A 26,977-nucleotide genomic window follows, 5' to 3' on the forward strand; every position below is an offset into this window, starting at 1 on the left:
TATTTTATCTAAATGAAACACGAAATACGGTTCACGCAAATGATTTAGTGGCAGCGAAATGAAAACAATCTGAAGCCATCGCGCCTATTACGAGCGGCAGGGAAAAGCTAAGCTTAGCGCAATAAATATAAAAAAAACAAGGTGTTAACATTTACAATAACAAAAAAAAAACGCCTGAACAAAAACGAATAGCAACAAAAGGTGTATCCGAGAGCTCACCCTAATGAAATATGTGACCGCAGGCGGTTCAGAAATAAGCGTTACGTTTTTTTTTTCTTTTTGCCTTATTCCCATTCAACTTATTAAATATTCGCGAAAAAATGAAACTGTCTCAAATAAGCTGTCGCCTTTTTGTTATTTTCTTCATTATAAAACGGATATTGCTTGAGTTATGTCACAAGACACGGCTTCCAGACTTATGATGCTCATTCTCTTTACAGTATAATAACAACATTCAGAGACTACATTTTGTTAGAATGCGTGTGCTACTTTATGAGCAAAGCTTATAAAAAAAAAACTTAATATAATCTTAGTATTTTCATATATTATGTTCTGTTACTAAAGTAACTAGATGACGACCGTTTTTTTTTTATAACGCCATCTTGTTGTGTCTTTAAAGCGGTTAGTTGCCCTCAATTAAGAAAAATAGTATTATTATTCGCCAATAGATGTCAGAAAGAGTTGATTATTGAAAACACGAATAAAACAACATTTTCTGAAAATAAATCGTAGCTAGATCGATTTATCGCCCCCGAAATTCCCTGTATACTAAATTTTATGAAAATCATTGGAGCCGTTTCCGAGATTCAGATTATATAAGTATACTAGCTGACCCGGCAAACATTGTTTTGCCATATATAAGATTTCTAGGGAATTTCTAGTGTAGAAAAAAAACCTAACTTATTGTAAGTGTGTAAGGATGTGGTAAATGAGTGAAAGAGGTATGTAGTGCTGTGAACGATGAGGGAATATATATTAAAAATAACAAAACCTCATTCAACCACATAATACATAATTATAAATAAATAAAAATGTCCAAATAAAAAAAAATTGTTAGGGGTGGACAACCCTAATCACTTAGGGGTATGAAAAATAGATAGTAGCCGATTCTCAGGCTTACTGAATATGCATAAAAAATTTCATGAGAATCGGTCAAGCGGTTTCGGAGGAGTATGGGAACGAACATTGTGACACGAGAATTTTATATATTAGATTATTAATATACAAGAATTGCTCGTTAAAAGGTATAAGATAGACCAAGCACTTATCCGAGCACAATCTATTGATAGAATGTCGATTTCAATGTCGAACGATTGAATTGTAGGTAGCAGCATATCTTTATATATATATATTTCTTCTGTGCGTGTTTGTCACTGAGCTCCTCCTAAGCGGCTGGACCGATTTGAATGAATTTGCCCCTTGGATGGTTTAGATTTACAAATCGGCCCGGCAAATGGCGCTGCAGTCGATATCTAGGTTAATTTATATTTCCTAGAAATAATTTATAAGGCAAAACAACGCTGCCGAACGCGGTGGCCGATTGTGCCTCTTTGTCGCTCGTTGTGCGCTCTCGCTTGTACTTCAAATGAAACGCCTCCGAGCGAGGTAACGCCGCATGAGTCATATTTTTTTGTGCGTGCAGCCGGCTCCATCGAATTGTAAGACGTTGTCACATCAAAAATATCTGCCTAGTACTAAGACCCTTCGCGTAAAATAGCTGTCGCTCAGACAAAGACGCAGCGAACGACATTGTTAAGAGTTCCGCTTGTGTAACTCTATCGAGTCCTGAAGTGTTCAAAGTGGTAAAAAGTCGAAAAAGACAAGAAAGAAGAATTACTGGTGGTAGGACATCTTGTGAGTCCGCACGGGTAGGTAACACCACTCCGCCTATTTCTGCCGTGAACCAGTAATGCGTTTCGGCTTGAAGCGTGGGGCAGACGTTGTAGCTATACTGAGACCTTAGAACTCATATCTCAAGGTGGGTTTCGGCATTTACGTTGTAGATGTCTATGGGCTCCTGTAACCACTTAACATCAGATGGGCTGTGATCTCGTCCACCCATTTAAGTAATAAATAAATAAAACTAAACCTCTAATCAGTTTTTCGTCTCGAGAGCACTGTATAGTAACAATCATGTTTGCACGAACTCGTGGTAATAAAAGATTTTCCTAATTATGTGTATGTATTTATAAACATATATATAATCATATACCTAAAGTAATTTCGGGTAAATTTTATCTGATTGTGTTACACCTTATCGAGGGTAGGACTGCGTCCGACGCGAGTGCAATGTTTACTAATAGCTTTATTATAGTCCGTCGGATACTTTATACTAATTGGGTCCGTCTTTAATGCGTTATCGTGAACAGTGCGAGGCAGCATATTGGAGGTCTGATCACAGACACTAGACATGAACAGCTGTTTTGACGTAACGTATCTATCGTATTTTTTTTCCTACCTAAGCTGATAGCCTTGAGAGGCTATATCAGCGTCGCCTTAACTAGTAGGTGAGCTCACAGGGCTCAAACCTGATGACGTTGCTAACACAAACCCTAGCAAGAGCCGTGCTTCGCAGAATCTACCACTGGATCGGAAACGCGACCCACTGAGAAGATCCGGCGAGAAACTCAGTGGATTGTGTCTGAGGGTCAATTGACTCGTCGAGCCCTTTGTCGCAAAAATAGGGAATGTAGTTACCGGCGGCCACGATGAGCGGGTTCTCGTGTTGTGCCGCTTTATTGAAGTGTAATTTTTATTAATCTGGTAAACTTTATTGCTATAGCCGGCTTAGTGTGACTGATTGGTGCCACCAGCATGCCTAGAGATGAAACCTTAACTTGTTGCATAGTACGCACCAAGCAAAGCTACGAGTATTCAAGAGGGTTGAATGAATAATTTTTGGAACGAAATTCCTTATGTGACGATGCGGGGTGGGTACCCTAACCGGGAAAAACGTCCGTAACGTAAGATTTTTATTAGTAATGCACACAGTGTACGACTTAACTTTGTAATAACGTACAAAAAATAACATATTTTATTTTTATCAATAAAAAAATCATAACAAAAAATGTATACCCGAATAATTCCGTACACGGCGTGAATACATTGACAAGTCGAAAATGCATACTTTTCAGGGCAGCCATTTTTAAGTTTACATATTATTGGTAAATCTATTTTTTTATCCTTTTATATAATTTTTATGCGTATTTAAGTAATTTCATCGGAATTTTCACACAGTGTAAGTATAATAATAAAATAACGTTTTAATCAAGAAAAAATTGACATATCAAGTTGCTCACCGACGACTTGTCAATTTATTCACCTAAGCAATTTATTAAAATCCGAGAAAAGTAATAAGATTTTTAACATAAGAGATTTAAAAAAAATACATAAAAATGTAATAGCCATTTGATGGTGGTTGGATGGTGAGATGGGATGGGATGTGATGGGATGGTATGGACATGTGAGACCTTAGAACTATACTGAGACCTTAGAACTTATATCTAAAGGTGGGTGGCGCATTTACGATGTAGATGTCTATGGGCTCCAGTAACCACTTAACACCAGGTGGGCTGTGAGCTAGTCCACCCATCTAAGCTATAAAAAAAAAATGTGTTGAGACGAAATGAAAATGAGGTTGGTAAGACAGTGTTAACTATAAATGTGGAAGGATATAGAGGAAGAGGTAGACCTAAGATGAAATGGATGGATTGCGTGAAAGAAAATATGTGTAAGAGGGGAGTGAGCGAAGAAATGCTATATGATAGAGGAGTATGGAAGGAGAAAACAAGTTGCGCCGATCCCAGGTGACTGGAAGAAGGGCAGGAGAATGATGATGTAATAATAAGCCATTTGAATTGATCAATCTCAAACTAAGACCCAAAACATGTACTTAATTATATTTTTTATTAATTAAAAGAAACTGAAATTATTCTGCTTCTGGAATTACTATTCTATTATTCTTTAATGTTTTTCTCCGTTTCCCTCTAAATCAGGGTGTTCAGTATCTAAGTCGTGGCATTTTTTGGTGGGTTATCAGTCTTTATGTTTTTATAAAAATCGTGAAATGCTGTGTCTATTAAAGGTAATAAATCCACCAAATTCTTCTCTTTTCTCTACTCATTGGCAAGATGTCTTTGGAGACAACTTCTATATAAAAGAAACAGAAGTTTTAAGGTAGGGGGTGGGTAAGCACTGCTGAAGATCATATGTTCGAGTGGATGAGTTGCACTTTGCTTCATCTTTATCTTTTCTTTTTTCTGAATATTATTATGCTTTTTCATGCCGGTAATAACTTGACAACCGGATATGTACAGTCGCGAACACTATTATGGGCTATGTGAATAATTGATCATCTAAAGGTATTCTGTTAGTTCATTTAATTATGTGGCGTAAATAACTTAACGTGTTGAGTTATTTAAATAAATAACATTAATATGTTTAGATATATCTAAATGTCATCATGTTCTCGTTGGAAACAGAGTTGTTTAGTAATTCACAAGTGCGATATCCCAAAAATACGTGAGAGAATCGAGTTACTCATTTATTCCCCATATAAAACAAATAATCTGGACGACAATTCTGCTATAACTTAAAATTTGATATTAGTCGACTTGTCAAGTTATTCACGCCGTGTACGGAATTATTTTCTTTATACCTCGAATATAACTTAAAATTAATATTTTTATAATAAGGAACTTCGTTCCTATCCGGTGTCCCGCGACACCACACATCTTTTTTTGAATGTTTGCGCTATGATAAATAGTAATCATAGATAATACACTTAAATTAGTTATAGATAGGCAAGTCAAGCACTCAACAAAAATGTTTACGGGCATCGGCCATTAGATGGCTTCGATTCAATTAGTTTCTCTTTGCTCCTGTAGGTTAGACTATATTGAGTAGATTGATAAAATTTAGTAAATTTGTCTTTATCAAATATTATCAATCAAATTGTATGATTTATTAATTTTTTAAATTCTGTGTTTAGCTGTACAACAATTAAATGCCATGACTTTATCAACATATAAGTTTGGGGGCTTCCGCTACAAGATGTCGATAGTTTCCATACAAAATAATTAATGTCTTAAAGTATCACTTTCATGGCACTGCAGTAATAATAGATGGCAGTTTGTAAAAAAATTAAAAAAATAGTTTTGTACTTTGAACGACTTATAAACATGTATTTTATGAGTTTATAAAAATAAATTATCAAAATTAAAAATAAAATTTAGTAAGTAAATTTTCTGTTTCTTTTAAATCAAGCGGCATACCTTAAACTTTAAGGTGTCCGCTTTAAGGCTTAAAGTTTTAAAAACGAAACTGAAAATTTACAATTCTTCAGTTACATTTTTGGCGTTTACCAAAAAACAACAATTTTGAAATATGTCACTTCAATTCTAATGGTGCTATATTGTAGTATATGCCATTGAAATTGTTCCTTTTTATAATGATGTATGTATACGATAAATAGTAAAAACAAACTAATTGTATAAAATATAACCGTACGTACGTAACATCGAAACATCGCGTTTTTATTATCGGCTCAAACAATAAATGACAGAACAGAGTCCGCAATTTACCCTGCAGTGGCTATTACGTGAGCACAAATCGAAGTTTTTTTTTCGCTATCACAAGCCAAACAAATCGAAGATGTTACGAAAGGTTAAAAACGCAGGGTACAAGTAAGATTTCAGTCAAATAAAACACAAGACTAAACGTTTTTCAGCTATTGCATAGCTTTTATCGCGGGCCTTGAGCGCGACGACCGAAACAAGAAATTCCGTAACGAAAATAAAACCTAACACACCCCACTCCGCCTACCATGTAGCTCGCGTTCAACACATTCACACGTTGCGCTTGTGTAGTGTTTGTGAATAAGCGCGTGGCATGACGTCGCACAGTATCCAATGGGCATCATGAAAAGTGTGCCCATCCCTCTCTCGCGCGGTGTAGCTTATTAGAGTGAAGGGGACAGTTAATGTTTTGCTTTAGTTAATGTTTCTAAATATAGCGTTGTCTTATTTTATTATTGTTTTAATATGTATTAAATTATTATTGTCTAATTATAATTGCATAAGTTGATAAAAAGTGCTATGCAATAGCTTTACCGCGGCAGTCTCCCAGTGCCAAACGTGTTTTTTTTTACATGATATCTATCTACTCTGAAGTGGTCACGGATTAATTGATAAGACGCCTCCCTGTACTTTTATCGAATGATGCGGCTTTGTCAGGGCTGAAATAGGAATCGAAGCGTGTACCAGGAAATATAATGTTGAAATCAAAATTGTATCGACTATCGTGCTTTCAAGACACTGTACAGAAAATTTATTCACAAAATAGGATGATGGTAGCGTGTGATTTTTAAGCTATTTTTATTGCTGTGGGAACGAAATCACGGTCCATCCGGTGTTAAGTGGTGACTGAAGGCCATCAACAACGTAAATGCCACTACCCACCTTGAGAAATGAGTTTTAAGTTTTGGTTATAAACTACAACGGCTGCCTCACCCTTCGAACCGAAAAGCATTACTGCTTAATAGTAGAAATAAGCTGGGTGGTGGCACCTACCCGTGCAGACTAACAAGATGTCCTACCACCAGTACACTATAAACCATGTACATACATACATATTATTGTATGGAGTAATTTTTGTAAATCACTACATAGTATAAAACAAAGTCGCTTTCTCTGTCCCTATATCTGTCTGTCCCTATGTACGCTTAAATCTTTAAAACTACGCAACGGATTTTGATGCGGTTTTTTTAATAGATATAGTGATTGGAGAGGAAGGTTTATATGTATAATAACATCTATTAAATAGTGGAGAAATCAATAATAAATTACAGTTTCCGAACCGAAGCGAGGGCGGGTCGCTAGTTATAATAATAAAAGAAAAGAACATGACGATTCATCATAAATTTCGTTCTAAAAATAGAACGGCCAATATTGAATAACGTTCACCGCTATTATTAAAGCTAACACGTTAGCTGAAACAAAAGGAATTACGTGTGATAACAACTCTAAAAGCCTTTAGGTCGAGCCGCTGAAACACACATCCGGCCAACGCTTCCTGTACAAACACATGCAATTATACGAAACTCGTGAGATATCTAACCGTTCTATATATATACAACACTGTTCGATTTAAACAATATCCGATACAGCACTTTCATTATTTTGGAACGAAGTTCCTTATGGGACGATGCGGAGGGGTACCGTAACCGGGAAAAAACGTCCGTAACGTAAGATTTTTATTAGTAATGCACACAGTGTACGACTTAACTTTGTAATAAATAACATATTTTTTTATTATTCATTGACCACGATCTCAGAGCGTTCGTTTGTGCAATACACTACTCTTATGTAAGCAACCGTGAATGAAGTGTACCACAATACGTTCGCACGTTACCGAATGACCGTGGGTTGTTGCGAAACCTCCAGTTTTATTTTCTTTATACCTCGAATAAAACTTTAAATTGATATTTTTATAATAAGGAACTTCGTTCCTATCCGGTGTCGCACGACACCACATATCTTTTGATTTTTTAAATTGCTTGGCTGGGTGGACGAGCTCACGGCCCACCTGATGTCAAGTGGTTACCGGAGCCCATAGACATCTACAATGTAAATGCCGCTACCCACGTTGAGACATGAGTTGTAAGGTCTCACTTTTAACAGTACAACGGCTGCCCTGCCCTTTAAACCGAAACGCATTACTGCTTCACGGCAAAAATAGGCGGGGTGGTGGCACCTACCCTTGCGGACTCACAACAGTTCTTACCACCAGTAATTACGCAAATTACAAGTTTTGGCCGGTTTGATTTTGATTACACGATGTTATTTAAAATTTATCTATTTATTTGTGTACAATCTATTTGTTTAAACATATTTAAGTATGTTTATCAGTCTTTAATTTCCATAGTACATGGAGTTTTAATTTTAGGCCATAATATAATCGTGTGGGATTAATCCTGGATCATTTAGTATTATTTAAAATAACCAATACATGAAATTCGTTTATTTAAGTAGATGACAATATCGCAACCAATGTGCAGCTAAATTCAAATCGTGCCCAAAACTCCACAGTATAAATAAACTACAGTACGTCCAACGGAGCCGCTTTCACAGGCGAACACCGGCGACATGCTAACAATAGAACAACGCTATAACCAAACGGAATTTCATTAAATTTCACCCGGTGAAAGTTTCGTCACGTTTTCATAGAAAACACAGCGATTGCGAGGCTGCATGCCCGCCCAACTGGTGGCCTCTGTACCGATGTCGGGCATGAGAGACGTGACACGCGCCCTCTTATACCGCAGAGTGTTAGATACAACTAAATTATAATGTAATTGTTACAATTATTTGCTTTGTTAAGTTTAATTCTCTCTTCGTTTGCCTAAAGCATCTTTTTTTTATTTTATAGATGGGTGGACGAGCTCACAGTCTACCTGGTGTTAAGTGTACTGGAGTCCATAGACATCCATAACGTAAATGCGCCACCCACTTACGTCAAGTACGTAATTCATTAAAAAAATTGGTACCCACCCGCCTGCGGGATTCGAACACCGGTGCATCGCTCAACACGGGTTGGGGTTTGCTAACAGCTGCCCGAGCGAGTCCGAAGGAGACCTAACAACTCAAGAGCAGCTGCTTCGCGAATGATTCTACTACCGGATCGGAATCGCGACCATCTGAGAAGATCCGGCGAGAAACTCAGCGGGCTGATGCATGGGTTAGGTTGAACGTCGAACTCTTTGTCGAGTTCGCCGTGTACGGTTACCGGGGTCCCTTAGCCTGCTCCTAGTGTTAGAGCTGAAGGCATTTAATGCAAGAGTTATTGGATCTGATGGATCCGTAAGGACGTGACGTCATATCATTTAAGCCACGACGACTTCAAAAGCAAATCGCATATTAAATTTTCCTGGTCTTTTCGATAATATTATAAACGATTCTTTTCACTAACGTAACATACTCGAGGGAATGTGTATTAATTTATTAGCAATAACAAAGTATTGTCAAATGTAAATTTAAAGGCAAGCAGCCTCTAAGCAATTCTTATATTAAAATTTGCGGACGTAAAGATACATAATTATACAAATCAAATTTTAATAATTGACGAAAACAAATGAGATCATTATTCAAAGCTCGAGGAATATAATTTAGTGAGGCTCGACGCGTGAGTCATTCCGGATTTCAATAATATTCACGACATGAACACGAGCGTAGTACGTTTTTTGGCTTAGTCGAAGAATTAAGCAGTCAGTCAATTTCGTAATGCATTCGTGCCCGTAGACTCGTAGGCCCAACTAGTGTTTAGTGATTGTCGCAACTCACATACTAGTACATCAAACGTGAATTCACTGAATGAATTCGTCAGTATTTTATTGATATTTGTTGTATTTTAAAGTAAAGTTTTAAACCAGTGGAGGCTGTTGTGTTTTAAATATTATTAGTGGCCCCGCAGTAGTCGAAATTCGACTATAATTAATTGTAATTATATGTTTGAACATTATTATGGTTCTATTGTTAAAGACTATTTATTATACTTCTATAGTCACAGATTTCGTCAAGACTACACTATAGACAAATAAACATTATTAACCAATTCTCAATTTGACCACAGACTATAAGCAACAAAAGTTTGACAATAAACATAGAGTATACATAATTATTATGTGTGTGTTTCAAATACATGGCAGTGTGTGTAATTTTTTTTTATTGACTTAATGTATTATTAATGCATAATTTAAAAAAAATACCATTCTGCACTCCGTCACTATATTCTCTATAAGCGTGGGAAATTTCATACTCCTCCGTCCGCGCAATTTTCGTAAAAAGGGTTACAACGTTTTTGCTTCACGTATTAATATACAGATGTATAGTTATTAAGGTACTATATCGTTCATATCGTAATAAAACTTTTGAAAAATAGAAAAAATAGTGTATTCTAAAACGAAATTATAGATGTAACTAGCGACCCGCCCTCGCTTCGCTTCGGAAACATTAAATTTTATTATTAATAGGTAGCTGAATCTCGCGACGTTACCCGTGGTTATTGTCGTACCGCAAGTGACGCCACGGGGCAAAGCTAGTCTGAAAAAAGTAACCTAAGTTACTCCTTATATCATCAGCTACCTATTAGTGAAAGTCTCGTCAAAATCGGTCCAGCTGTTCCAGAGATTAGCCGGAACAAATAGACAGATAGACAGACAGACAAAAATTGTAAAAAATGTTATTTTGGTGTATGTACCATATATATATTCACATGCATGTAGTAAAAAGCGGTTATTTCAATATTACAAACAGACACTTCAATTTTATTTATATGTATAGATAATCTATATATTAATACGTGAAGCAAAAACTTTGTATCCCTTTTTACGAAAATTGCGCGGACGGAGGAGTATGAAATTTTCCACACTTATAGAGAATATAGAGAAGAAGTGCACAAAGCTAATAATTTTTTAAAATAATGCATAATAGATACATTAAATCAATAAAGAAAACATTACACACACTACATAATTACCATGTATTTGACGCACACACGCATACATACTATTTATTGTCAAACTTTTGTTCTTGACGTCTGTTGTCAAATTGAGAATAAATATTGTTTGTCTTTGTAAATATTTTTCATAGTGTAGTCTGGCGAAATTTGTGATTATAGAAGTATAAAATACAATCACAATAGTGTACAAACTTACAATTCCAATTAATTATAGTCGAATTTCGACTACTGTGGGACGTCTAGTATAGTATAATTTACAATGATTCAACTTACTGACTGTCAAACGTTAAACTATGTAAGAACAGACTACAAAACAAACCAAAATCCTTGAAATTCGAGGCATTTGATTGTCTCTATAGAATTGATTACAGTTAACGTGAATTGAAAAAGTTTATTTTTCAGACTTTCGTGACCATTACTCTGAATAATGTTTCGGGTAGACGGTTCCATAAAAACGTACCGAATTTATTCGCTTATCATCAAGCTAATGTCAAATTGTTTCTTTATTATCAAGAGACGTAAAATTTTGTATTCTCTGTATAAATTAAAATGTTTTTTTATGTCCTCTAAGCATTCTTTTTTTATTTGTTGTTTATTGCATAGATAGGTGGACGAGCTCACAGCTCACCTGGTGTTAACTGGTTACCATAGACATCTACAACGTAAATGCCTCCCACCTTGAGATATGAGTACTAAGGTCTCAGTATAGGTAGTTACAACGGCTGCCCTTCAAACCGAAACACATTACTGCTTCACGGCAGAAATAGTCAGGATAGTGGTACCTACCCGTACGGACTCATAAAAGGTGCTACCACCAGTAAGCCATTGTGATAGAATTTGGTACTTGAAGCTTCAAGTAATCCGTATTTTAGATTACTGTTAGATATAGTTACAGCGGAGTTATGAGATATTGATAAAACGATGCCATAATAGTTTCTAGAATGTATTTTAACATTTTGGGGGTATTAAATTTATTTAGTGATTTTTATCTGTAAGACAAATCACTTTTGTGTTTGTTTTCATTATTAGAACAAGTTGTATCAGCATTAGTCATTAGAGAGAAACTATAGTCACCCGAATTTCTGCTTATATAGAGCAATCAAGGAACACAATACAACATCGGCATTACAAGATGTGCATCATTCACATTTCCAAGTCAATATGGCTTGATGGATACAATTATACCTAATCTATTTGAATTTGATATATTCTACGGGACTAGTTAAATACTAACAATAAATCGCCAAAGTGAAGTTAAACACCAAACCGGGTTCCTTCGATTCATTCGTCACCAAATTTTAAACTAACGAAATGAGAGCTAATAAAAATTGCATCTCAACTAGCCTTTTTTTTATTGCCTTTATAGGCAGATGAGCGCATGGCCCACCTGATGGTGAGTGGTTACCGTCGCCCATGGACTTCAGCAATGCCATGGGCAGAGCCAAGCCGCTGCCTACTAGCCTCGTGTGGCTGCTCCTCCTTAAAGGATACAATTATACCTACCTAATCATTAGAATTCAATATATTCTACTGAACTAGTTAAATACTAACAATAAATTGCCAAAGTGAAGTTAAACACCAAACCGAGTTCCTTCGATTCATTCGTCACCAAATTTTAAACTAACGAAACGAGGGCTAATAAAAATCGCATCTAAACTAGCCTCATGTGGCTGCTCCTCCTTGATGGATACAATTATACCTACCTAATCATTTGAATTCAATATATTCTACTGAACTAGTTAAATAGTACCAATAAACCGCCAGAGTGAAGTTAAACACCAAACCGAGTTTCCTCATTCATTCGTCACCAAATTTTAAACTAACGAAACCATAGCTAAGAAAAATCGCATCTCAACTGGCCTGGTGCGGCTGCTTCTCGTGCACCTGTAGCGTTTAGTACCGCCCGTCTCTTCGACAATTATTCAGCAAATTAGGAGCACCCGCCGACCTCATCCCGGGACGGTAGAGCGCACGAAACGGAAACTTAATTTCCTCGCCGCAATGTTTTCCTGCCGCCGGCGCGTCCCCTCCTGCCCGAAGCCGTTGGATGTAATGTTGATACAGATAGACCGCGAAACAAAACGATTGAATTTCACTGTTTAAGTCTTACGTGTTTGGAAATATCTGTAGCAGAGTTTCTTTGAATTCTTTTTAGAGATTGCTTCACGTTTTGCGTTTGTTATGGTAAATATGTATCTTTTATAGTTATATTCGATGTTAATCGATCGTTTTTAAACTGGTACTGGAACGGGTATTAAGTAACTGTTAATGGAGTCCCATGTCATTCCCTACGGGTAGTAAATATGCGTGCAAACAATCAATATCTTATCTATCTATCTATATATATAAAAATGAATTGCGGTTCGCTAGTCTCGCTAAAACTCGAGAACGGCTGGACCGATTTGACTAATTTTGGTCTTGAATTATTTGTGGAAATCCAGGGAAGGTTTAGAAGATAGATAAATATGAAAATGCTCGGAACTGAATAAAAATAACAATTTTGTTTTTCCTTTGATGTGTCCCCCGTCGGACGGATTCCTTTTGTTTGTTTTAAGTTTATTTTATACAAAAGTTTAGGTCTTTTATTTATCGAATGAGGCACTACGAAGTCTGCTGGGTGAACTAGTCTTTTTAGATATATTCGATGTTAATCGATCGACTTTAAACTGGTACTGGAACTGGTATTCAGTAACTTGTGGTGGGGGAATCCACACGGGTAGCAAATATGCCTTCATTTCTATAGTACGTGAATGTTTCACGTACTATAGAAATGAGTCTTATAACTCATGTTTCAAAGTATTAACTTAACAGCAGATGGGCCGCAAGTCATTCATTCTCTCACTGAAGCACATAGACATCACAAAGGTGTAAATGTCGCCACATACCCTGAGATACAAGCTCAAGTCTCGATCGTTCTATCTGCTCTTGAAACGTATGACTGCTATGCGACAGAAATAGGATTTAGATCCCTATCCCTTAGGACATATGAATGCACACTTTGTACATTTGTAACATTCCAACTACCTGTGTTCGATGCGTTTCATCTAAACGTGAGGCGTATTTGCGAATCAACTGTCAAAGAGAAGCATCAAAACGCTTCGGAACTTCAAGCGGTACGGAGTAGGCTCAGCTAGTTTTAAAACGGCACCCGTTTTTAACTGAATTACAGATAGAAACTTCTCGATTCTGCTTTTAAAATTCGAGTAAAAATTAAGATAATGTAATTTTTTTTTTATTGCTCAGAAGGGCGGACGAGTTCACAGCCCACCTGGTGCTAAGTGGTTACTGGAGCCCATAGACATCTACAACGTAAATGCGCCACCCTTCAAAGATGCATTGTGTATGCATAATGTATGTATTTGTGTAAAATAAAATTGTAGGTACAGTTTGGTTTTCCACCATCAATTCATTGGTATTTCAAATTATTCACAAAGACAGTGTTGTTACCGTGTTAGTGATTCGACTAATGTTTTTTTCCAATCTTATCGCTGGCAGCCTAGGGCGCTATTTCAGCTACGCCTGGATGGGTAAGTGAGCTCACGGGCTCAACCTGACAGAATTTGCTAACACTAATCCTAGCAAGAGCAGTGTTTCGCAGAATCTACAACCGTATCGGAATCGCGACCCATTGAGCAGATCCGGCGAGAAACTCAGTGGGTCTTTAGTCTTTGGGTTAGGTCACTCGAGAACTCATTGTCGTTATCGACGAGGACGGTTACCGGTGCTTGAGGGGCCTTAAAGACCCGAGAGAGGAACCGGGGGGTCCGACAAGACATGTTTGGGGCGACGGCGGCTTTACGTTGCCCCATCGTCTGGGTAGGACAGGAGATTAGTGTCGATATCGTTGAATGTTTACAAATAAAGTTTTGAAACTCAAATAAAATTCGGAAGCTACGAGCAATATGGATATTTCATATATTTGTAACAGAGATTAATTGTTACAGGGACACCTAAATATGTAAAAAACACGCATCAAATGTCAGAAGAGTATTGAACTGCGTGGAGAATTTTCGTTATCTTTCTTACACGTCAAAACTTTAATGGTGATGATTAAAAATCCTTCATTGCATCCAGCATTGCATATAGATCCAGTTGATTTGAACTCTTTTCAAAACGCTTTTGAAGAAATGTCACAGCGCTGAGACAAAATCGTGGGGTGTGAGCATTGGTTCCAGATAGTTCCATGCCACACATGATCCTTGGAAGCGCATTGTAGATGAGTACACTGACTTTATGGAAAGATGAAGTTTGCCCGGGATATGGTACATTGAAAGGTTTCTGTTTAATTAAATTCTGAGCCGATTTATAATTACCTGTCTATTCCAGATTAAACTGTGGATTACATAACTTTTAATCATAAATCATGTTATACTTACCGAAAAGCTGTTCAATAAGACTAGACGATGACCGAGCTTTGCTCGGAAAAAAAATTTTTTTCAAATATTTTTCTTTTTTAGAAATTAGAGTATATTTAAATATGAATTACATATTGATAATATTATGAAATATTCCAAGAACCTTTAGGCATTTTTAAGCGAACACGTAAGTTAAAAAGACACAAGTAATATAAATAAACAATTCATTTTCTTGGTCTAACCTTAAACCAAACACTCATTGGCTTCGAGTGGCTTAACAACGCCATCTGCTGAAATAGCTTTAGTGTTATTGTGTCTTGCTCTCAATTCAGAAAAATAGTATTATTATTCGCCAATACATGTCGGGAAGGGTCATAAAGTTGATTATTGAAAACACGAATAAAACAACTTTTTCTGAAAATAAATCGTAGCTAGATCGATTTATCGCCCCCGAAATCGAGGTATAAGATTTTAAGCGCTAACCTCATAAATTGAATGTATTATTTTCATTCTTAAGAAGACGACGCGAGTATTTCGTTTAAGATCCAGTCAATAAATAAAAAAAATATATTGCATTGACGTTATATTTTGATTAAACGTGAACATCACATATATCCATAGAAACTCCCCTAATATCGCCATCACAAGCAGCGTTCCCGATACGCGGGACCCTTCGAGTAACATTATTTCACGCATTGATTATCTGGCAGCCAATTATGGGACAGAATTTCTTCGCTTCGTATATCACGTCTGCGACAATTATTACACGATCTCCGTTCGAACGTTCGTAACGTACAAACGCGGGGTCAGGCTTGATTTGAGAAGAGAAATAAAAATATAGCGGGAGAAAATAATTGGTCGATACGATTTTCACGGCTTTTCCATTTGTTGCTAAGAGAGATACATTTATATTAAGTATATATGAGAGATGCCAAGAATGAAGGCTTTCCTTAAAAGCAGCTATCATTATATACTTTTTTTTGTATTCTTTGTTACGGTTATACCTTTTTATTGCTTTGTAGACAAAGGAGCTAGCTATCTGTGAGGCACTGCTCTTGTTCCTAGTGTTCAAATATTAAGATTCTCAGGTTGAGTCCGTGAGCTCACCTACCCGATCCGAGCGTCGCTGGAATAGATCCTTAAGCTACTAGCCATTAGGTACGGAAAAAAGCATGCTCTGCTTTACGGCAGAAATAGAGGCGGGGTGGTGGTACCTACCCGTGCGGACTCACAAGAAGTCCTACCACCAGTAATTACGCAAATTATAATTTGTCAGCGGGTCGCAGTTACGATGCAGTGGTAGATTCATTTGCAAATCCTTTGAATTATTAGGTATTCCTTGGAGGCGTTCTTGTAGTAGTCGGCTTCTAAGTCAAGCAATTACTCCATCTCAAGAGGGAACTAGTAATACGGAGGGATAACAGAGAAATATATTCATTACAATCGTAATTAATTTGAAAAATTAATGATGCAGTAAATGTACCATACAATGGAAACCCACAAAAATGGCAATACAGATTAGTTCATAACAGCTTAATATGTAATAAATCTGTAACTAATTAAAGACTATTATTTACAATCACCGATCACAAGAAACGTCACGTAATGATATTATAAAGATTTGTTTATTTAATTTTCAAATTCTAAATCATCTTATAAAGCAATTTATATGAAGGTTGTCTTTAATAAGTCACTCTGTAAATTGTTTCACCGATTCAAGATCCACTTTAAATCTAATAACACAATTGAAAATACGTAAAGCTAATAAATGTTATCTTAAAATTTTACGTTACGACTCTCCAAAATCTATTTTCGCTATCAAAAGGCGAACGTTTCTAAATAGCAGAAGTTCCTTTGAAACGAAATAACTCAAAGACGTTCTTGAGTTCTTAGAAATGTTACCACTAGATTCTGTTAGATCTTGTTTGTTTTCCGTCATCCTATCCAACTGTCTTCCCAGAGAGTTTGATAACGAGTACTGAAAATGAATGTTGTATTTCAATTTAGGTATTGTCAATAGCAGTTTTCTGAAGAAAACATTTGTTAGTGTTGTTTGTTTCAACCGTACTTAATGGCGATCATATCCTTCTTCAAACGAGGCTTGTCAAGAGTACTTAACGGTAGGCAGCGGCTTGGCTCTGCCTCTAGCATTGCTGAAGTCCACGGGCGACGGTAACCACTCACCATCAGGTGGGCCGTATGCTCGTCTGCGTACAAGGGCAATAAAAAGAAACCATACCAATTTCGTGTAGCGTTCGCAACTTTGCTGGAAATCGTAATGCGTGTAGAATGTTTCAAAAGGTTGGACCGTGTACCAGAGCCAAAACGCTTGATGGGGCGAGTGTAGGCGTGAATTGCATTTACAGTTCAATGAATTCACGGCCCGACTGGAGCTAAGTCAATTATATACTCAATTGTTTAGCGGCAGTTTTTCTCTTAAAACCGGTACGCTTGGTACTATATAAATAAAACATGAATTCCGGATGTAGTTGTCTTTATATAAATCTATTTATTACTAAAACGGGGTAGAACTAATTTGGCTAAAATAGTGGAACATATAATTTGTACCAGCTTTTTTTTAATTTTATTTCAATAAATCAGTCACTGTTTCCTTTTTTTTTTAAAAGCTCCTAGATCCGCCCCGTGATATTACCTGCCCGTCTGAGTGATACTATTGTGGATAATATTATACTACTAAAGAGTAGTGTGGGCAGGAGTGGGTTTTTTGTATACACCCGCCTTTAAGGTAGAGTTGTATTGTGTCTAATGTATTACATAAATACATTCAGAAAAACAAAATATCTTTCACAAAAATACTGACTTCGGCTGGGGATCGAACCCGGTCCCCTTGTTACGGTAGTAGAGGGCTACTGACCACTTAACCAATGAGGTAATCTAAATCTTAACATTCTTCCTAACGATAATATTTACCAAAAGTCACCGGCAGAGAGAAATTAATTTGAAAAACTTGCAAATGTTACAATGGGTATTTTAAGCATGCTTCGGTATTAACAGACATGTCGCACACTGTACGAACGAAAAGGTATGTTTAATTTAAATTTCATTTGAAATATTTCATATAAAACGCTATTGAGAATGTACAGGATTCTGGTTCGAGAGCCCGTAATGACTTTATGAATAAAATCATAGGATTTTGGTGTTTATATTTATATTATTCACTAGCTGGCCCAACAGACTTGGTAGTGCCTCCATCGATAAGTAAAAAACCTAAACTTTTGTATAAAATAAACTTAAAAGGAATCCGTCCGATGGGGGGATCAAAGGAAAAACAACATTTTCATATTTATCTAACCTTTCAAACCTTCTCTGGACTTCCACAAATAATTCAAGACTAAAATTAGCCAAATCGGTCCAGCCGTTCTCGAGTTTTAGCGAGACTAACGAACAGCAATTCATTTATATATATATATATATATATATATATATATATATATATTATAACTTATAATATTAGCATCAACAAACTGAGATAAGTTTTCATGATAACTGATAGTAGGACGTCTTGTGAGTCCGCATGAGTAGATCACCACCACCCTGCCTATTTTTGCGGTGAAGCAGTAATGCGTTTCGGCTTAAAGGGTGAGGCAGCCATTGTACTGTAAAAAATTAGGACTCATGTCTCAAGGTGGGTGGCTATACTTACGTTGTAGATGTGTATGGGATCTGGTAACCCACGTAACACCCGACGAGCCGTCGGTTCGTCTAGCCATCTAAGCAATAAAAAAATCTAACTCTAAATAACTGCTAATATATATTTTTATAAATTAAATTAAAAGGCTTGAATTGTGTTATGAATGTATTTGTTGGTTGGACAAAATCAAGCTTTAGCGATCCTTTAAAGAAGTATTATCAACTGATAAATATACGATTAGGTAACTACAGTGCTAAATAAAAATGTTTCCGAAGAAAATCTGTTCGTCCGAAGAAACCCAAAACAATTATACGTCCAGATGCGATCCAGAGTGGCTCGTTTGACTAGCCGATGGCTACGCGCGCATTGCTGTTAGCGTGGACCTTTATGTTACTTATGACGACTCTTGTAGCTGAAAGTAAGTATTGTACTTTTTGACGAAGCATGTTGCTGATAACTCTATTTCTGTAATCTGACGAAGCATGTTGCGGATAATAACATGTACTTTTAGGTTAGGAATATTGTGTTCTTTTTTTTATAATAAAATTATACGACTAAATTGTCGTGTCAACGATTTGTGATCATTACATTGATTGAATCAGACAGACTGTAAAATACGGAAACTATTGAACAAAATTCAAACAGGTCTTAAAATACATTAAAGAGACAGACGAGACGAGGCGGTGAACCGTGAAAGCGTTAAGATTTTTAACTCCAAATCTCAAAGTCAAACAGACGGCGAGCTGAGCACTACAGAGTTCCAGTTTGCACTTAATTAACTAATATTTACATTGTACTGTGGAAACAATTTCATTCGTGCACCTGGCCGAGTACATTGCGGCTTGGAAACCTGCCTCTATGAAAACATCCGGGCGAAAATTGTCAATGTATTCGCTTTTAATTCCGTAACAGTAATTCGTTTTTTTTTATTGCTTAGTTGGATGGATGAGCTCACGGCCCACCTGGTTTTAAGTGGTTACTGGAGCCCATAGACATCTACAACGTAAATGCGCCACCCACCTTGAGATATAAGTTCTAAGGTCTCAGTATAGTTACATTTACTGTTATAGTTAGTTATATTTATTGCTGGCAGGACCTCCTGTGAGTCTGCACGGGTAGGTACCACCACCCTACCAATTTCTGCCGAAAAGCAGTAATGCGTTTCGGTACCTTAATGCTTAGTTAATACTGTTGTTAATTATTTGATTTTGTCAAACGTTTCCATCAGTCGTGTTTATTTCTTCTAGTGGAGTCAGCATATGGTAATAACCTCCACTTACTTCTGTTTGCGCATTATCCGCTGCGTAATTTCAACAAAACGTTTATCTTTCCTATAGATTTACGACCAGCAGCCGGTTTGACGTTAATATAGGTAAGAAATGTAATCACAGAACAGGATTTTATAGAATAGTTTTTGTTTGACTGAAAGATATCGTCAGACTTTCGATCAGGCGTCGTAGAGGGCAATATAATAATAATACTCGTAATATTATTATGTTGCCGTCTAAACCAATCAAAAAAAAAAGAGAAAAACTCTTTCTCTCTCTCTCTCTCCATCTCTCTCTTTTTGCAACATGACGATGGATAGTTTCTGAAAAAGTCAACCATTATCAGCCACAGTTCATTGCTGCTGGGTGACGTGGCTATGATGCCGGTAGAATTCACTTGTCTCCAATTTAGCGACCAAGATACGGGACTGTTCCTCAATTATTAGGAGGGTTAGGAAAATAGAAAAAAAATATGGAAAAATTAAGCACATAAATATCTTCGTGTGATGATTACAATTTCAAATGTTGTGATAAAGACAAAAACAAAAAACTAGAACTACTGTTTACTTTTTTTTATACAATTTCTTATTTTATAAGTTTTGAGGACAAAGCAGCTACTGTGGCACCACGACAAAATAATTATATAATCAAAACAAAGGAAGGACTTTTAGGCTGTTTTATGAGCAAACTTATTTGGTTTTTCAAACAAGTCATAACTGAAAAATGGAATCATCACCAAATAAAAATGTGTATGCACAATTGATGAAGGTTTTTAAACTCATTAGACATAAGATTCCGTGTCGAAGCGGTATATAAGCTATTAATAGTTTCGTCTAAAGGTTTTTATAGCGATCTCAATAACTATAAAAGAACATCTTTGACAAAGCTGCACAAATAAATACTGTATTATCCTGTTCCTACTTACTAAATGGCTATGCGTTTTCGAACAGAATTTATGTTCGTATATTCCGATTTCCTCTTAAAGTAAACTACGCGATAGGAGCTAACACTGTAGAGCTATTCAGCTATACATAGAAGGCGACTGTGAAATGTCGTTTTAGTTTCAAGTTACATAATATGCTATCTTTAGATGTATAAATTAATTTATAAAGTTATCTTATAGCTTAGCAAAATACGAATATTAGAAAAGTAACTTATTTTTAATTAAATTGTATGTAAATTGTAGAGCAATGCATTTTGCCCACATTAACATACAGTATAGAAACATATAGATCCTTACTCGTGAGACCGTATTACAAAATGGGCGTCAATCTGATAGATCTGGTCCGTAATACCCAGATTCGGCAAAAGATACAGATGTTGGTAAAAGAGTTGCGGATTTGAAATGAAGTTTGGCTGGAACACTTGGCAAGGTGAAATGATAACAGATGTAGAAAGACAGTGACGGAATGGAGGCCAAGATTAGATCGTATAGATGCCTGAAGAGCTATGGTACGGTGGACCGATGACTTAGTCAGTATGGCGGGGCGGAAGTCGATTAGAATGACAGGCTATTGAACGATGTGACATAAAAACGGGAAGGCCTATGCCAAGTAGTGGGTATTAAAGGGCTGAACAGAAGATATTGTTACTTGAGACAATTCTATTAATTCGTATTATAAAATGCGACTTGTGGTCAGCTTACATCATAAAGTTGATTAATATTCAAATTCATCCATCTATCAAAATAGCGAGCAAAAAAGCAGGTCGATATAAACGAAAAAAATATCTCTCCACAAAGAAAAGAGGCCAAAAATAAAAAAAATTAACAGACCTTCTAACCATAAAATGCGCTCAAACTTGAAAATACGACTTTTCGCAACATTCACACTAAGATTCACATAAAAAAGAAACTAATTCACGAGCAAACAACATATTTCCAAACAATAAACTAAAGTTACGAGCCGCACAAACTAATAAAAGAGGACGAAAAAAAAAAAGAAAAAAAACTGTCGTCGATAAGCTCGTAAAATATCTAACAAATCAAGCGCTTTTTAGTCTATGAGAATTCAATAAAAGAAAAACACGTTTTATCCTTAACCTTTTTTTATTGCTTAGATGGTTGGACGAGCTCACAGCCCACTTGGTGTTAAGTGGTTACTGAAGGCCATAGACATCTACAACGTAAATGCGCCACCTGCCTTGAGATATAAGTCCTAAGGTCTCAGTATAGTTACAACCGCTGCCCCACCCAAGCCGAAACGCATTATTGATTCACGGTAGAAATAGGCAGGGTGGTGATACCTACCCGTGCGGACTCACAAGAGGTCCTACCACCATTAAAAGTTTCGTTGCTTTATTGCTTCGCGATATGAATAGACACTAGTAGACAGGATTGATATACCTATCAAAGCGCTCTCACAATACATCACGCTTAAAGCATGCAAAGTTTGTGTTGGAGATAGAATAAGGTTGACCGAAAATTCCTAAAAAATACATTTACGTGAATAAATTAAAATAAATCCACGTTATTCGTTGAAAATCACTCGCATACTTACAGACTATGAGTAATTAAAAACAAAAAATTACTAAACGCATACTAGGTATTTAATATTTTCTCGTTAGAGCATTTATAAGCTTTATAGCTTGCGTTAGAAATAAAATAAAGTTGACTAAAAATTCCTAAGAAATACATTTCCAAGAATAAACTAAAATAAATCCAAGTCATTCTTCATAAAATCACTGCAAAACTTGCAGGCTTCTAGTAATTAAAAACATTATGACCAATTCTGAACGTATATACATAATATTCACTATTTATTATTTTTTTGGATTTTGAGAATCGCAGCCAAATTTAAAAACATATTCACCTCTATTATTACAAAGTATTCAAAAGATCCTAAATACTTGGACACTATAATTTAAAAAAAAAGACGAGATAAAACTCGATTAAACTTATCATTAGATTTTGATTTCCAAGTCACACCGACTTTGGAAATAAAAATAGATTTCTACAACAGACCAACACCACAGTGCTCTTCTTCATTTAACTTCAATTGAAACTTCTCGAGCGCTTGATAAACCTTCAAGTGTCAGTTGTTACAAAAAAAAAAAAAACATTCCCAAGACATTGCGGGTTGAAAGAATGGGGCATGAAAACTTTACCTGCTTGCGCTAACCTCAGAACCGGATTAAGTGGACCCTTGGAGGATTTGACTCGAGTACAACAACAACAAAAAAAAAGTAACAAAGTCGCAAGCTAGCCTTACGGTCGCTTCGAGAATTTTAATGTGATCGATCGTAATGCAGCATAATATATATTTAAGGTAACGGCTGTTTTAAACCATTATTAAAGGTGAAACCCATATAAGCGTGTTACTCTACCGCTCCTGAATTATCTCTATGTTCTTTAGTATAGCACCTTATATATTTCGTTTTTATTAAGAATCAAGTTACCACAACGCCGTCCGTAAATTCATTGGCCAGTGCAGGAATTAGCAAAATATTCTACATTAATTAAAATAGCTTTTATGGATTATGACTCTACTATCAAACTGTAAAAACAGTCCAAAAAAAACTGAAAAACAAAACTTAGCAGATTAAATAATGCAATGAGCTTACACAGCTTAACTAGATTATTTAGACTTGCAATATCGAAAATAGATTTCAAATAGTAAACATTTTGATACAGGGAAGCTAAAAGGTGAAAACCCTACTACAGGTCGCAAGTGGCCAACCAAACAGCTACCGTGTTAAACTCGCTGAAATCTTATTAAGACTTGCCGCGGTCCCGTCCATTTGTTTAACTTTTATTCCCGGGCACTGTGGAGCTTCGTTCCACGTCGAAAGTGTCCGGGAAAAACTACTTCGGATCCACGGGCAGCCGGAGCGTGGAGACCGGCTTAAAACTAAAAATGTAGTAGTAGCTTCACAAAATTAGTTTTCTTCAAATATGGCTTTTTCGCTCGTGATTTTGGTTAGTTTGCGTGTCTTGCAATGTTTTGAACGTAGTTTACTTTTAAGAGAAGATTTGCAATCCAATCTTTTTGATTATGCGTGCATGATGAAGTCACTGCCCGTCTAATGATAAATGATTATAGAGGCTTATAAAATAAAAGATTCCCACAAATTGGTATCATTAAGAACTATAAGTCGAAGAAACGTGCTTTATAAAGAAAAATATTTTGGAGTAAATAGCTACATTTTTTGCAATCTCACAATAGTGAAATCTGTATTGTATTAAAAGTATTCTGTCAATATGTGTCAAAAATAAACGGTCCTTGTGGAGTTGACGCCAAGAGAAATTACGAGTACTAGAGGTCCCGCAGTAGTCGAAATTCGACTATAATTAATTGGAGTTGTAAGTTTGTACACTATTATGATTTTATTTTATACTTTTATAATCACAAAATTCGCCAAGGCTACACTATAAAAAAATATTAATGAAGACAAACAATATTTAATCTATTCTCAATTTGACAACAGACGTCAAGAACAAAAGTTTGACAATAAATAGTATGCATGCGTGTGTGCGTCAACTACATGGTATGTAGTGTGTGTAATGTTTTCTTTATTGATTTATTGTAACTTTTATGCATTATTTTAAAAAAATATTAGTATTGTGCACTTCTTCTCTATATTCTCTATAAGTGTAGAAAATTGCATAGTCCTCCGTCCGCACAATTTTCGTAAAAAGGGATACAAAGTTTTTGCTTCACGTATTAATATATAGATACTTGTCAAATTGATCTATTACTTTTCACGCGAAAGTTACAGAACGGATCTAGGGAGTCTTACGAAGTCGTAATTGCACGATTAGTATTTTTAAATCAGAAAGAAAAGAAAAAAAAACGCTACACTTTTCTCTTCTTCTTCTCTGCAGTTTCGATAAAGAAATTGATTCAATTTTGTGGCCTGTCTCCTAGGTAGTAAAAACTTGGGATGGCAATTTTTAATATTCCTTTGTCGTTTGATTTAATATACATTTGGTCTTTTTATTGTTCAATTGGATTCTTTTTTTTATTGATGAAACCTTAAATGTTACGTTTTATATTTCGCAGATATCAAAAAATATGCTTGCGTGTTTTAGAAATGGATTTTTTCCTCAAACAAAATATATATTATGGATTACAATGAGAACAATACGGTTCGATTATTTTGGGCAACTACATCGATCGTAGACATTAACCGCTAACCAATTCATTAGTGCCATCAATGTTTTTAGTGAACGACGATATCATTAATTGGAAAATTTAAAAGGAAATTTTGTGTCGCGATGAATTCATGCGAGCAGTCGGCCATTACAGGAGCCCCGACCTAATTGATCGAACCGACGGCCGGCGGCGTTTCGAACAGAAAATTGATAAAGTTTCATTGAAAATTCAGTCGGCCGACAAGTTCCTTGCTGACGCTTCAACTGACACATCATTCTAATTTAATTTCGTAACTAAATCGTCCAGTGAACAAATCGCTTTACCCGCGCGAATTTTCCTTTTCAAAGAGGAAGGTGTATTTTGTTAGAAGTTCAGCGTTTTTTTTATTTATTTTTTATTGCTTACATGTTTGGACGAGCTCACAGCCCACCGGGTGTTAAGTGGTTACTGGAGCCTATGGACATCTACAACGCAAATGCGCCACCCACCTTGAGATATAAGTTCTAAGATCTCAGTATAGTTACAACGGCTGCCCCACCCTTCAAACCGAAACGCATTACTGCTTCACGGCGTGAAATTAAACTCGCTTCCAGTATGATTTAACTGATAATTAATAAACAATGCTGTTTCTGATTCGAATCTATTACGCACGTCTTATTGTTATATTAATTTTATTATTATTAAATTACAATTACAACTAATTACAAAAAAAATGGGCTTAATTTCATAATGAACTTATAACGGTATATATGTGTTTATTGTATGTATATATTTTCTATAATAATGTAACATACCTGCTATATTTTTATATTTTCCAGAATTTCTGTAAATTAAACGGTTGTCTGGAAGAAATCGCTTTTAAGGATAAGACCGCCTATTGTACAAATGTATCTGCTTTTTGACTGTTCTTTGAATGTAAATTGCGTTTTGGTGTGCAATAAAGTGTATTCTCTGTCTCTCTCTCTCTATGAACTTGAATTTCTAATAAAATAAGTTCCCCTCGTACACATGTGTTCGTCATGCCATGATAAGTTCTTAATATCGATGAGTGCGCACACTCGGAGCTGGTGATATCTCAATCTTCCATCTATATCATTTAACAGTAGCGCCCGGTGTTCAAGAAAAGTAATGAAATTAAAAAAAGGGCTTAATTAAAGAAGAGTAATAGATAATAAGCCAGCATTTTTAGAATATTTTTATCTGTATAATGTAGTTATTAAGGGATCCGACTTCCATTCCCGATTGGAATCAATCAAATGGGTTTGGTATTCAAGGTCCCAATATACTTGTTTTTGTTTAATTTTCCCAATTATTGTCTCTTATGTATACTCTTATACAAAAATAATCCTTGATTGGGATCATTATGTTATTAACCATGTGTAGCAATTTCTTTTCCTCCTTAGAGTATCAGTTTCATATCAAACAAAAATACATACATACCCTAAAACAAAAACAAAAAATCTTCGATGAGTGCAGTCATCGTATATTTTTTTGTTTTGTTGTTGACATGTTTTATTTTAAAACTAGTGAAACCCAGCCACGCTTCGCAGTGAGTGAAATGCATTAAAATATTCGTCTGTTGAAGCTAACACTACACCAGCTCATACGTTGATGGTATTATGATAAAAAACGATGCGTGAAGTGCTAACAACAACCAGGGTTCAAGTCGATCGGAATGACAATATTCGAATTCATAGGGGCACAAAACAACAAAGAAAAAACCTTTTTGTAAACGGTGTGGCGGGTAGCCATCCAACAACACAAAATATTTGACAGATGCCTGAATCTCGCTTACGACATTTTCATGATAAGCTTGCATACATACAAGCTCCGAACAACAGCATTTGTACCGAGCAAGATCACCTGTCGGTTAAAGATCTTCCCTCTGTCGTTAAACTCATACAAATCGGTTTTTATTTCTTCATCTTCTTATTTTAGTTCACGGCCTCCTCATGCTTCATCACAACTGTCAGTCCTGCGCTACTTGCATCCAGCCGATCCCCGTGAATCTTAATATTTCGTCCGTCCACATTGTGGAAAGCCTACCCACGCTACGTCTTCCGGTACGCGGTTTTTAAGCTATTGCATAGCTTC

General features: G+C 36.1%; 1 protein-coding gene across 9 annotated transcripts in view; it reads right to left on the reverse strand.

The window, feature by feature from the left end:
- The window catches only part of LOC101741218 (CUGBP Elav-like family member 1), a 417,033-nt gene that overhangs the window by 166,824 nt on the left and 223,232 nt on the right, over window positions 1-26,977 (reverse strand). The gene's annotated exons all lie outside the window — the stretch shown is intronic.

The sequence above is a fragment of the Bombyx mori genome, chromosome 12, assembly GCF_030269925.1.
Source record: "Bombyx mori chromosome 12, ASM3026992v2".
Taxonomy (NCBI): domain Eukaryota; kingdom Metazoa; phylum Arthropoda; class Insecta; order Lepidoptera; family Bombycidae; genus Bombyx; species Bombyx mori.